Consider the following 14496-nt stretch of genomic DNA (forward strand, 5'->3'; position numbering starts at 1 on the left):
AAAAAAAAAAAAAGAACTGAATTGTGGGATGACAGAAAAGCCCATACAAAGGTTCTTTCTTTGACAGGAATGAACCAGGTCACAGTCCCATAAGAACGGGACAAGTGCTTGGTTCCCCAGGGCCCAGGTAAAAGGATGGGTAGGCAGCTAATAGCTGCAATCCCTAATGCTTCAGGGTGAAGACAGGAGGATCCCTTCACTAGCTCTTGGCCAGCTAACCTAGTTAGCTCCAGGTTCAAAAAATAAAGCAGAGGACAAAAGGATGATCCATGGCTTCCACACACAAGCTCACGTGTGTGCACACGTACAGACACAAAAGGTGACCATGGACTTGAGTTCAGGAAGAACTGAGGGAGACGGTGCTGCAGTCAAACAGTCAGGAAAGTGACAGACTCGGTCTGTTAGCACTAGGAAACACTGTTGCTGAGCGGTACAGGTCACTCTTGGGAGCTTAGCTCCTTGAAAACTTCTGATCTGAGCAAAGCGAGGTTTTCTATCTGGTTGTTTCTATACTGCTGAAAGACTTATAGACCCACTACAAGGTTGCTACTGTCCCTGCTATTGGACTTAGAAAACAGTAAGGACAGCCTGTGTGCGCTGCTGCTGCTGGAAACATCCAGTGGACACTGCAGGAGACAGTTCCACATAGGATTGCCTCCCATGTCTTGAAGTCCTGCTGGTGCCCCTAACTCTGTAGTGTATTAAAGTGTCCACAGGAACACCTAGAACAAGGGCCGGGGAGAGAGCTCAGAGGGGAAAGTACTCCTCTGCAAAGTGTGAGGCTGGGAGTTCAGATCCCCAGCACCCATGTAAATGCTAGGTGAGTATGGTGGCCTGCCTCTGATTCTGGGGGAGATGGATCCTTGGAGCAAGCTGGCTGGACTGGCTAATGGGTGAGCTCCTGGAAAAGTGAGAATGCTCAATATGCAGGTGAGAGTGACCAAAGACACTCGCAATCAATTGCTGGCTACCACATGAGTACACACATGAGCATACACTTCTCCCCCACATACTCCTTTCTATCATTGCCATATTTCACCTTGATCTAATACTATAAACCAATCATCAATAAATACCAAGCTTTCTAAGTAACATAAAGAGCCAGACAACTCAAAGAAAGATCAAAAGCCATTCTTCTTTAAAGAACTTAGTTTATGATTATTATTTTTTGTTTTGTTTTGTTTTTTTTCCAGACAGGGTTTCTCTGTATAGCTCCAGCTGTCCTGGAACTCACTCTGGTGTAGACCAGGCTGGCCTCGAACTCAGAAATCTGCCTGCCTCTGCCTCCCAAGTGCTGGGATTGAAGGTGTGTGTCACCACTGCCCGGCTATGATTATTTTTTAATGTGAGTGTGTGGAGGTAGGACCCTTTGTGCAGGAAGACCAGAGGTCAGCATTAATCTGTTTCTCAGGGGCTTCCACTTGTGATTTTATGACAACCTCCAGGCTGGCTAGCCATCTAGTCCCAAAAGATCCACCCTGTCTGCCTCCCCAGTGCAGGGAACTATAAGCACACACCACCACTCCAGCTGTTTATGTAAGTGCTGGGGACTGAACTCAGGTCCTCATGTTTGCTGGGCAGCTCACCAACTGAGCCGTCACTTACAGTAGTTGTTAAAATCCTTCCTTATAACCCTTGTATCACCCTTCAGTCCCTCACAGAAGTCATGCTGGAGAGACAGGGAGATGACAAATGAAGAGACACTGAGGTGCTCTTAACAACCACTTGTTCTGAACAAGTCCGGCACATTACTCTCTCTCCTCTCCCTACCCCTCTTCCCCTGTAGTCCTGGCTAACCTGAAGCTCTGTAGACCAGGCTGGCTGGCATCAAATACAGAGATCTGCTTGCCTCTGCTTCCTGGGTGCTAGGACTAAAGGAGTGTACCACCAGGCCTCCCCTTTCTTTCCAGGGCTTTGCACCAGGTGAGTGTCTGGAGCTGAGCTCCAGACAAGCTCTCTCCCTTGTCTTTCCAATTATTCTGCAAATGCAGGGCTTGTGGTTCTTACATTCAGTTATTTCAAGCTTTCCTAAAGTTAAAAGCTTGTTTTAACTAAGTAGAGAGATAAAACCAGATCAGTGTTAATGTCAAAGGCCTCAGGGGTTTTTCCTATCATGTCATCCTGCCTCCTCCAAGGAGACTAGAATGCTGGGCCAGTCGTTAATAATGCTTAGATAAAACCCTGCTTTTTGGACAAAGCATTGCTTTATGGGTTTTTTGTTTTTTTCCGAGACAGGGTTTCTCTGTATAGCCCTGGCTGTCCTGGAACTCACTCTGTAGACCAGGTTGGCCTAGAACTCAGAAATCCACCTGCCTCTGCCTCCCAAGTGCTGGGATTAAAGGCATGCGCCACCATCTCCCGGTGCTTTATGGTTTTATATATACCCCAAAACATTGCATAGTAACAGTATAAAACTGTTTAGGTGCCTAGTCTATAAAAGCGAAGCCATGAATCTGCATGGCGGACAGGTATCTATATGACTCTGAGAGCAGCATCTGGGTGGAGAGCCTCTAAGTACTTCTCCTCACTGTAGAACACAGGTTTGGAAAGGGCAAGAATAATGCTCAAACAGAAGCAGGAGTGCAGTATCACAATAGCTGTTCTGTGATTGCAGAATTGCTACTTGGAGAACAGACTCCCTTCAAGATCAACTCTGGGCCGGGCAGTGGTGGAGCACGCCTTTGGTCCCAGCACTTGGGAGGCAGAGGCAGGTGGATTTCTGAGTTTAAGGCCAGCCTGGTCTACAGAATGAGTTTCAGGACAGCCAGAGCTACACAGAGAAACCCAGTCTCCAAAAACTGAAAAAAAAAAAAAAAAAAAAAAAAAAAAAAAAAAAAAAAAAAAAAAAAAAGATCAACTCTGAAAGCATCACAACTGCCCCTCCTTCAGTTCAGGTTTAAACCTGAAGAGAGAGGGTGGAGGTATCAGGGTTTAGTTACTACCTCTAGATTAAAACAATACAAAACCCTGGCCATGGGTGGAGACAAGATATTCTAAATATTACATACTATTGTCTATTCCTTTAATCATCCTTCCAACTGGGTTAGCCAGTAGATGACCACAGCAGGGAAGCGGATACACTTTAAGATATGCTAAGAGGGGAAGAATAATTACTCTTTGTTGAGAGGGTATACACAGCCGACCCTCCATTGAGATAGTCTGCAGAATTTCAAACAGCCCACCTACTTTTCTACCGTCCTGTCTCTTACCAACACCCACTTAAATGCAAAGCACACTTGCCCTGATGAAGAGCTTTCTTTCTCTTCCTCTTTCTTATTCATCACCTTCCTTCCAACAGCTCCCAAGGCTCAGTCTACCAGTCCTGTCCTCACCCATTTAAGTAAAAGGTTCCCTGAGTTTCTGGATTGCCTTAAAATTCTCTCGTCAGGGAGACAAAGTCGGCTAAAGGAAACTGGAACCCCTGTTGGATGGCTATGGTGTTGGTTCTACAAAGCTGCTGTAATTAATGCATCTGAACTCACACTTAATCCAAAGTTGGGCACACGCCGGGCAGTGGTGGCACAAGCCTTCAATCCCAGCACTTGGGAGGCAGAGGCAGGCGGATTTCTGAGTTTGAGGCCAGCCTGGTCTACAGAGTGAGTTCCAGGACAGCCAACACAGATACACAGAGAAACCCTGTCTCGAAAAAACAGAAATAAAAATAAAAATAAAAATAAAAAGTTGGCCACAGGGGGTACACCTGTAAGCCCAGCACGGAGGCCTACGTAGGACTGTGAGTTTGAGGCCCACTTGGGCTCATAATGAGACTGTCTAGAATAACCAACAATAACCGAAGATCACATATTTCACCACAGAGGGTAAGGGTAGTAGTATGAGATAGGCCGTGCTTCTTTAGCTGTGTCCAGGTGGTAACTGACCCTGTCTCTTACGAAGGTTGGATGTGGCCTTCCTTCATAATCTCTGAACTTGTTAAACACACTCAGAAGTGGCTATAGCCTGTTTAAACTACAGATGCTGTTTCAATTGGCTTAAAAAAAAAAATACTGTTCCAAGATTCACTAAATGTCAATAAAGCAGCTGCATGCAAAGTAGGGGTAATGAAGACCATGGAGAAGAACATTACCATTCTTACAGGGTTAGAGCCTGGCAGGAGGCAAACAAACACTCCAACTTGTCATTCAAGGCACCTTAAGAAGCAGGGGTGGGGTTGCACATGGGCCCTGCCACTGTAAAGTTTGACCAGACATCAAGACAGGCTCTCATTCTTCTCACATAACAGGCATTTGCTAAAATTATCCAAGAGATAGGAAAAATGAGCTGAACTCCAAGATCCTCGAGCTGGAGCCACAGGCTTTATCAGATACTCCTGACCAGCAACTCAACTTCCTGCCCCTGGCAATCCTGGCAGAGCAGCACTTCTCTTCAGAGAAGCCGTAACATCTCATCCTGTCTGCTAGAGGTTGTGTCCTAGTTAGGTTTTATTGTCTCTGCAGCCCAGACCCAGCCTAGAGGAGACACCTGCATCAGATTGGCCTGTGGCTGTAGGAGTGCATGGATTACTAATTGCTGTAGGAGGGCCCAGCCTACTGTAGGTGGCAGCATCCTCAGGCAGAAAGTCTTGGGCTGTATAAGTAACTACCAGAACATAAGCCTGTTGAGCCAATAAGAGTGAACCAATAAGCATAAGCAGTTTTCCATGGTTCCTGCCCTGGGTTCCCTTCCTGGTTGGGGTGTGATGTGGTAGTGTAAGCTTTCTTCCCAAATTACATTTAGCCAGGGTTTTAGCAAAGCAACAGAATGAAATGATACCATAACATTGAATCTCAGCATTAAACATGAGGGCTGAGGCAGCACCAAGTATCTCAGATTAGGTGTTGTGAGGTTAATATGTTGTTGAACTAAGGCAGGAGGAAGCCTGAAGTTGGGGCTAACTGCAAGGCCTCATCAAATATAGTCTAGGTTTGAGAAATAAATATAGTAGGTTTGGAAAACAGTGATGAGGTTTACAGATTTTGGGGTGGGGGGAGCCATAGTGGTACCATCAAAAAAAAAAAAAAGAGAGAGAGAGAAAGAGAGAACACACATTCTGTATTTGTACATCATATCACTATGATAACCTGAACTGAGTGCATACAAAGCTAGGAGAAAAGAACAAAGACTCCAAAAGGCATTTCTCCATAGAGCAAGACCCTGAGCAACAGCTGCGTGCCTGCCTGCCACCATGTGCGAGACACCTGGTTCCAAACCCAGCACACCTCCCCCAGCCCATAAAACAAAGACAACTACAAGGGACCCTTTTCTCATCCACTAAGATGGCATGAAAAAGAAGAGACATTAACAACTGTCAGTGGTGTCCAATGGAGAACAGAACCCTATACACACTGCTGGTAGGCATGGAGAGTACAAAAGCTGCAGAGAGGGGGCTGGGAGTTTCTCAGACAGACAAGGATGCAGACCAGCAAATTTACTGTTAAGCATACTCAACAGAAGAGAGCACATCATGTCCATACCAAAGCTCATACATCCACTAACAGCATCATACGAAAAGCCCCAAGCACAAACAATTAAAACAACATAAGTGTGCGTTGAGGAATGACTACAAAACTACAGCACATCCATCTAAAAGATTACCTGGCATGAAGAAAGAACACGGTAACCTGGAGGGCCGGGAACTCTGGGAAGAAGCCAGGGCAAAGAAAGCAGCGGCACTAGCCAGCAGCAAGCTCTGGGTTTACAATCAGCATAATAAAGAACAAGAGAATGAAGGAGGAAGAGACTTAGTGGGGGAGAGGCAGGACAGGGGAGGAGGAGGGCAGCAGAGAATGAGAAGCTAGGAAGTGTAGGAAGGGGTGAGGGGAGAGCTAACCCTAAAGTCCACATCTCTAACATTCCATTACAAGACAGTCCAAAACACACAAATGCATCAGTGGCTGTCAGAAGAGAGAGATAGGGAAAAGCAGGGCATGATTAACAACTGAGTGTCTCGCCAGCCATGATGGCCCACGCATGCCTTTAGTCCTGGCAAAGGCAGATGCAGGCAGATCTCTGTGATTTGAGGCTAGCCTGGTCTATAAAGTACATTCTAGGACAGAGAAACCCTGTCTCAACCCCATCCCAGCCTAAAAAAGAACTAGGTCTCTTGTAGGGAGATCAGAAATTCTACAATTTAGTTGTGGAGAAGGATATGTGTAAATATGTGAATATATTTTAAAAATACCTCTGAATGGTCAGTGGGTTTAAGATAATAGGGGCTCAGAGGCAGGCGGATTTCTGAGTTCGAGGCCAGCCTGGTCTACAGAGTAAGTTCCAGGACAGCCAGGGCTACACAGAGAAACCCTGTCTCAAAAAACAAAACAAAAACAAAAAAACAAAACAAAACAAAAGATAATAGGGGCTAAGCCCAGGGCTTCACACGTTAGGCTGCATCCTCAGGCTTCATCTCCAGCCCAGAAACTGTTTTTATTAAAGTATTTTACAGAATAATGCAAGGTAAACTGAGTTGCCAATGCCCAGTTGTTTTTTGCTTTGTGAAAGCCTTACCCTCTTGATCCCCCACCTCAGCATGCTGAGGGCTGGATTACAGGTGCATTGCCACCACACCCAACTGCCAGTGCCAACTGTGAAGGTTTGTGACTGGGTACTGTAAGCTAGCTGTTCTACCATTCTGGAGTAGGGAATACCATGGCAATCAACACGATGACAAACGGGACTATGGTAACAGAGCTATTGACATTCCCTAGCACAGGAACGAAGGAGGATCCAAGACCATGGAGGGGCTTCAGCTCTTTCCCCCTCACTCCCCAAGTGAACTACAGGAGGTGAGAGGGGATTCCATAAAGCTGCTTATGTGGTCATTGGCCACGTTGGAGTGGAGCTTAACCATGTCCTATAAGCAGCCCCTCCCCCACACTCTGTAAGGAAGCCCAATATGCTCACTGGTTCGACAAACTGGACTTTGGTAGAACCGGACTCTGCTCTGTCCTTGGTGCCCTATCTGGGATGAGTGAGCGAGCGTTTGCTCACATCTCCCTAGGAAAAGTTAGTGCACCACTGGGTAACTCGGAAATGTTAGCATTAATACACATATGAGCATGCACACACACACACACACACACACACACACACACACACACACACAACTGTCTCACAGTATCTGTGTGAGTCGGTGCTAGGACTACCCCTCAAATATCAAAACCGTGAAGATGGCGGGCAGTGGTGGCGCATGCCTTTAATCCCAGCACTTGGGAGGCAGAGGCAGGCGAATTTCTGAGTTTAAGGCCAGCCTGGTCTTCAAAGTGAGTTTCAGGACAACCAGGGCTACACAGAGAAACCCTGTCTTGGGGAAAAAAAAAAACAAAAAAAAAAACTGAAGAAAATGATGCATATTTACATGCCACCTGCTCATGTCTTCAAGAATATTTTGAACCATCTCAAGATCGCTCATACTTCCTGACAGGCTATGTAAACAGTGTCAGACTGCACTGATTGGGGGACAGCAAGAAAGTCTACACACAAGCAATACAGTTACCTTCTTTTAAGAAAACACTGGCTGTATTTTAAACTGTGCACACATGTCTGTGTGTAGGTTTGTACACTCTTGGAGGCCAGAAGCTGGTACTGGATCCTGGGCAGCTACCCAACATGGCTGCTCGCGATTGAATTCCTCTTTTCCAGAGAAGGATGTGCTCTGAGTCACTGAGCCATCTCTCTGGCCTTTCCTAAAAATTTTCAATCTGTGAAGGGTAGACTCCTCTGTCCACAGACAGAGAAGCAGCTTCTGTGCTTCCCACAGACATTGTACCAGACTCTACACACTAGCACTTTATAATCTCTACCTCATTTAGTCCTGCTAACAACAACCCTCGATAGTTACTGTGACAAGTCCCAGAGGCCAGCTTACTTCCCCAAGGTCATCTACTAGGAAGTGGTGAGACTTACAACCAAAGCACATATTCAGGCCAATCAGAGTCTGAGAGGTGGGCTCAGTAAGTCAGAAAGGAAGGTAAGCACCAGTGTGTTTCACAACTTGGGGCAATCCTCCAGCCTCAGCCTCTTGAGTGATGGGATTATAAGGCATGTGCCACCACACCAACTAATTTAGACTATGAGCAAACCATCAGTAATCTTCAGGGTATTTGTCAATATTAGACTTCAATGAGCAAGCGATTTTATGTCACCTTTCACATAATTTTAAAACCCCAACAGCAATGATTCTTCTAAACTAATTATGTCAATTCCAACTCATTCATCAGTCATAGAAGCTATATTCCCCCCACCCCCCATCATGTTGGCTATCTTGAAACTCACTCTGTAGACCAGGCTAGCCTTGAATTCAGAGATCTGACTGCCTCTGCTTTCCAAGTGCTGGCATTAAAGATGTGCACCACCAGCACCCAGCTGCTATTACATGGCTTTTTAAAGCAGAAGATAAGAGCTGGTGATAGGGCTCAGTGAGTAAATGGAGTCTGCTGCCAAGCCTGAGTTCAATCCCCAGGACCCACATGGTGGATGGAGAACTGGCTTTCCCAAGTTGTCTTCTGACTTCCACATGTGGTGGGCACAAGCCCATGCACATACAAAGTAAATAAAAGTGTAATAAAAATTAAAAAGTGCATAAAAAAATCAAAATAATGCAGAAGGCAAAGAAAGGGCCTTGAAGACTCATTTGAAACAGACTGCCTCTATCACCCTCCATGCTGATGAGCTGAGCAGTAGACACTATTTATTCTTCAGCTAGGAAAATTATATATCAAATCTCAGATACCATTTCAACAGGGACTAAACACCCTAAAAGAGCAGAGACAGTGACGAAACAGGGAGGCAGACCTACCAACTCCTGTACTGAAGCCCTCCAGGGATGTCTTTAATTGGAACATATGGTAATTTGCATGCTTACTGTAGAAAGCACATGTAAGCACAGTAAATGTTGCTTTAGGAAATTTAAAGTCTGGCAAAAATGTAGAAAATACCAACACCCCTTGCCTACCAGAATCCTTCTTGTTAGTCAAAAGCCTTGCATCCACAAAACAGCCTGTACACCTGGACCCAAGAGCCTCAACATCCTCGGGGTGGGGTGGGATGGTGGGGTTCAGAGCAAGCAGAAGGTCACATGATAAGACCTGCTCAGGGTACAGCAGTAGTCGGGGGTGGGATGGGGCCACCTCAGAAGTTTAACTCTGGTCAGGCGGTGGTGGCGCACACCTTTAATCCCAGCACTTGGGAGGCAGAGGCAGGCAGATTTCTGAGTTCAAGGCCAACCTGGTCTACAGAGTGAGTTCCAGGACAGCCAGGACTATACAGAGAAGCCCTGTCCCAAAAAACCATAAAAAAAAAAAAAAGCTTAACTCCAACTCTAATGAATACTTTTCTAAGTAAAAAAAACTCATTTGGCAGAAACTTCTCTATGAAATTAAGGGCCTTGTTAATGTAAAGTACTACAGTGAGAAGCCTTAAAGTGTACAGTATGTCTTCTTCAGAGGCACCATCTGATCTAGCCCGTTAAATCTTGGCAAGGGGTTAGAGAATGGTTATGAGCACTGGGTGCTCTCTTAGAGGACCCAGGTTCGATTCACAGCACCTACATGACAACTCTCAATCATTTCCAGTCCTAGGTGATCTGATGCCAATTTCTGGCCTCTGTGAGCACCAGGCACAAAATATGTTGTACAGGCACACATGATGGTAAAACATTCCCACATACATACAAACAAACAAACAAATTTTTAAGTTAAAAAAAAACTTGAAAAACTGCATTGTTTTTGCTGATAGGAAATTATTACAACATATAGCCCTAAAAAATACATTATCAGTAAATGTGTAGCTTACCCAAGAGCAAAGTTGTGTTCCCAGGATAATGTTCCTTATGCCATGGCCATCAAAGAGCAGTCTGAATGGATACAGAGAGAGAATGCACTTCTCAGTTTTGCTTTAAATTAAATCACACTCATTTCTGAAAGGAAAAATCACATTGAAAATTTAAGGTGCTGGGTTTGAGATGGCTCACTGGTTAAGAGCTCTTGCTGCTCTTTCAGAAGACCTGAGTTCAGTTCCCAGGACCCATGTCAGGTAACTCATAACTGCCTAGAACTCCAGCTTCAGGGGATCCAACTCCTTCTGGCCTCTGTAGGTACCCAGTACACATGACATACATGTACATACTCACACATGCAAATAAAAATCAATCTTATAAAAAAGGGGAACTTGTGTGTACATGTGCTTCCCTGATGAACAGCATAAGGAGCAGACAGCGATTAAGGCTGCTGCTGGCCAGTCCAAGTAATCCCAGAACTCAAGTGAGCAACACAGCAAGACTCCATCAAAGCAAAATTTTTAATTAGGAACTTTCATTCTAGAAGCTCTTAGCTTCTGCTTCTGTAGTATTTTTAAGTAAAGTTTTATTACACTTTAACTTGTGTTCCTGTGTAGTGCCATCCTTGGAGCTGGCACACAGCACACATGGAGGTCAGAAGACAACTTGTCCTCTTCTTCTACCACTTGGGTGCTGGGGGTCAAACCCAGGCTGTCAAACTCAGCAGTATGAACAGGGCCAGGCTATTCTATACCACTCCTCCATCTTGGCTGAACTGTGTGACAATTCCTGAACTAAAGTGATGTGCTTCTATAGATTCTGGCCTTCCTGCCTGGTCAAACCCAGGAATGGCCGGCCAGGAAAGATGCTTATTGATTACCTAAAGGTCTTAATTACAAATGACTACTCATCTGTTACCCGCAGCAACAACCAAGTGCAGAGCCAAAGAGAAACTTGTCAATTTCCTTCCCGCCTGCTCTCCTTTACACCACTAAGGGACCGTCTGCCACAGTTCTCATGCTCTCCTCAGACCCTGCCTCCCTAGTATCTACATTATCTATGCAGTTCATCACTCTTCTAGAACATATTACCCCAAAGAATAATCTGCCTCAGTGGTCCCCCTCAGTCTCCAAACCTTTCATAATGGAAACCCTGGAGAAAGCTCCCTGAAGTAGGCTGCTTCCAGGACCCCTCCACCGTGTTACTTTTTTTTTTTTTAAAGATTTATTTATTATTATAAATAGGTACATTGTAGCTGTCTTCAGAAGCACCAGAAGAGGGCTTCAGATCTCATTACGGGTTGTTGTGAGCCACCATGTGGTTGCTGGGATCTGAACTCACGACCTTTGGAAGAGCAGTTGGTGCTCTTACCCGCTGAGCCATCTCACCAGCCCCGTGTTACTCTTTTCTCCCCATCCAACTCTGGCCTCCATTTCCCACTGGTTTTTCCCAGCAGTCCATCCATTTGTTGCTCCTTTCCCCAAAACCTCAATACTGGGTCAGAGTATTCTGGTCAGGCCCTGCTGACTTTAAAGCAGCTGACTCTAAGGACACTATTCCTCAGTTTACTGTTAATGACATGTGTCATGCTCCCGGAAAGGACTTCTGCTAGGGAGGGAAACAGGAGGCAGCATGTTGTCTATAAGGATTTTGAGACCCACTCTGAGGGTTCTGGTGAGCTAACTGGGTTAGCTAAGCAGCCCAGCAGGAACATTCAACTCCTCACAGTTCAGAACTGTCAGCTGGAGCTGGCAGCCCATACAGAAAACCCAGCTCTGGGGAAATGAAAGCTGGAGGAGCAGGAGTTTAGGGAGCTACCCTGGGCTACACCAGGCAAGATGTATGTTGCAGTTTTAACAGCTGTGGCTCCTGAGGTCATGACTAAAGCACTCCTGGCAACAAGAATGTTTCTGAACACAAAGATGACTCCACTTGGAAGAACTATGGATGCAACTCTGGAGCAGACAGTATTCAAATGAGCATGCCTCAGAAAGCTGTCCATTTCCTGGGCACTTTAACTGACTGATCTTTGTTTATGTTTTTCCAGTTCTAAGACCAATAGAGTGTGCATTGATTTTATTCTTTAAAACTCTAAGTCACAGTGTTTTTAATTAGGATAAAGAAGTACAAGTGCTAGGAATGAATTCTGCTCCAGACAGTGTTTCTTTTCTTGGTGAAACAGAAAACACTTGGCCACATCTAAGAGTCAATGAAATACAATAGTAAATCAGCTGTTAGGCATATTACAAAGTTTGAAGCCAGGCACATGGACAAAAGTCTTTAATCCCAGCACTCAGGAGGCAGAGGCAGGAGTATCTCAGAGTTTGAGGCCAGCCTATCTGTTTAGAGATCTTGTCTCAAAAAACCAAACCAAGCTGGGCAGTGATGGCACATGCCTTTAAAACCCCAGTACTTGGGAGTCAGAGGCAGGTGGATTTCTGAGTTCGAGGCCAGCCTGGTCTACAGAGTGAGTTCCAGGACAGCCAGGGATACACAGAGAAATCCTGTCTCGAAAAACCAACAACCAAACCAAACCGACCAAACAAACAAACAAAAAACAACGAAACAAAAAAAAAAAAAAACCAAACCAAGGCCAGGCATGGTGGCACAGGTCTTTATTCTAAGCAGTTGTGAGGCAGATCTCTGAGTTCAAGACCAGCCTAGTATACACAGTGTGTTCCAGAACAGCCAGGGCTACACAGAGAAACTCTGTCTTGAAAAAGCAAAAACCAAAACTAAACCAACCAACCAACCAAACAAACAAAAAAACCAAATGCTGAAAAAATGACCTTAAGGCAGGTAAGTTTTATAATACAGAAACAAAGAAACAAACAAAACAAAAAAGGCCTAGCCTAAGAAAAATGCACAGACCATTTTCTACTCTAATAAAGGAGTATTTTTCCCAGCTTTCCGAGGTCTTTGCATGTCAAAGGTAATGTGTCTCTCAAGTTGCCCTCAGTAGATCTCCAAAGGGGCCAGGAGGGCGGGAGGTGTTAAACTGCTACCACAAGATTTAAAGGAGCTCAGCTGCTCCCCTTTCTAAGCCTCAGCTGAACCTGCTGCTGTGAAGGGCTTGGCTTGCATCACTACAAGGGATTCAACTCAATGTTGCAAACCACAGTCAGTTATGGTGACACCACATCATTCACTCTGTTGTGCACAAACCATTAGTAGAATGTTCTTACCACCTCTTAAAACTCTGTACCCACTGACCAGGCAGCCTACTTGACTCTAGCACTTGATAAATTATGTTTCATACCTTATCTATCCCAGATACTTCACTCCAAAAGTTTCAGTGTCTGTCCCTGTGGCGTCTCGGTCTCAGACAGTACTTTGTCAACAAGCAGGGAATGAATTCCTATTAGGTTTCTAGGTTCTTCACTAAGCTGCTCCTAGAAACTCTGCTACTGTGCTAAGTTAAGGGTCTCAAAGGCAGATGGAAGTCTGGTCCTTCCTAAGTCTATAGATGTTGGCCTGGTTAAAGAGGGCAGTTCCGAAAGGCCCTGGAGGCCACCTGGGGTTTCTGGAAAGAGCAAAGAGTTGTGGAGACCTGCGCAAACCACTGCGTAGATCCCGAGAAGAGACTTGGCTGTGAAGGCCAGTAAACTCCTGACACTTTGTTAGTTTTGGTGACACTTGTCAGAACTGAGACCAGACTGTGCTCGGGCCACTGGTAATGCTGCCCGGCCAGGAGAATCTCACAGGGTCATGAGTCACCTTCCATGGCTCAGAGGTCCAGGCAAGGCTCGCCCTGCCTAAACAAACCCAGTTGGTTGGGAGAGAAACAAGAACACAACATTGGCAGAGAAAGAGAGAAAAAACAAACAAACAGACAGACAAATGGCCAAGAAGTCGGTGTGACATTTGGGTCCTGAACCAGAGGGCGGCTTGAGGGGGTAGACGCAGGGTCAAAAAACACTGAAGCAAGGAGGAGACAGAGGTAAAGACAAAGTCCAAAGGCTGTCACCACCAGAGATGCAAAGTGTAAACTCCAGCTAACAAGAGGCCAGGTGAGGACAAAAACAGGTGACAACGGTCTCACAAAGAGGCGAAACTCAGGGCAGCGAGGTTCTCCTTCCCGGCGTCGGTTCGCGCGTGGGTGGCTCGACCCCGAGGTCACCACGGGGGCGGATTCTCCAAGCGCTCCAGCCTGCGGTGCACCTGCCACGGGGTGACCTTGGCGAGGAGGTCTCCCGGGAGGCCGCAGAACTCCAAGCCCGGGCGCCGGGGCTTCCGAGTCACTCGCGCCGTCCCGCATCACCGCCGTCGGAGGGAGCGAAGTGTCCCGTGTCGTGGACACTCGTGACCCCGACCGCGATCTCCCGCGCGAGCGCCCAGCCTCCCCACCCCGCCGTACCTTCAGACGGCTCCGCGCCCCTAGCTCCAGCCTACCGGAGCGTTCCGTTGCCGTACCGAGGCCTTATTCTCCGCCGCCACCGCGGGGACAACTTCCGCCAGAGCCTCTCGCCCCTCGGATACGCTTTCTGATCCCGCCCCCGAAACTGCCAGTGCTTCCGGAGGCGTGTCGGCGACGCTGCGGTGTGCGCATGTTCCCGGAGTCCTTTCGGGGCGGGTCTTCGGGAGAGCACGTTCAGGGAGCTGGCGTCTGCGCAATGGTCTTGAAGAGTGAACGAATTTCGAGTTCGTAGCTCTTTGGACCTAAGAGATAGTTTAGCGTGTAAAGGTGCTTGTCGCCAGGCCTTATGGCCTGGGTTATGGAACCCGTG

The 14496-nt window shown here is 46.4% G+C and overlaps 1 protein-coding gene across 8 annotated transcripts in view; it reads right to left on the minus strand.

Moving 5' to 3' along the window:
- Zbtb43 (zinc finger and BTB domain containing 43) overlaps window positions 1-14290 on the minus strand; it is a 19875-nt gene extending 5585 nt beyond the window's left edge. Inside the window, exons 1-2 of one of the 8 annotated variants that reach the window (XM_031369913.1) lie at window positions 14127-14290; window positions 9787-9910 (exon numbers count right to left, since the gene is read on the minus strand). The gene's annotated coding sequence lies outside the window, so the exon portion shown is untranslated. The other 7 variants (XM_031369912.1, XM_031369916.1, XM_031369914.1 and 4 more) reach the window with 7 other exon arrangements.
- Window positions 14291-14496: the final 206 nt, after the last annotated feature.

This window comes from Mastomys coucha, unplaced genomic scaffold, assembly GCF_008632895.1.
Source record: "Mastomys coucha isolate ucsf_1 unplaced genomic scaffold, UCSF_Mcou_1 pScaffold15, whole genome shotgun sequence".
Lineage (NCBI taxonomy): Eukaryota > Metazoa > Chordata > Mammalia > Rodentia > Muridae > Mastomys > Mastomys coucha.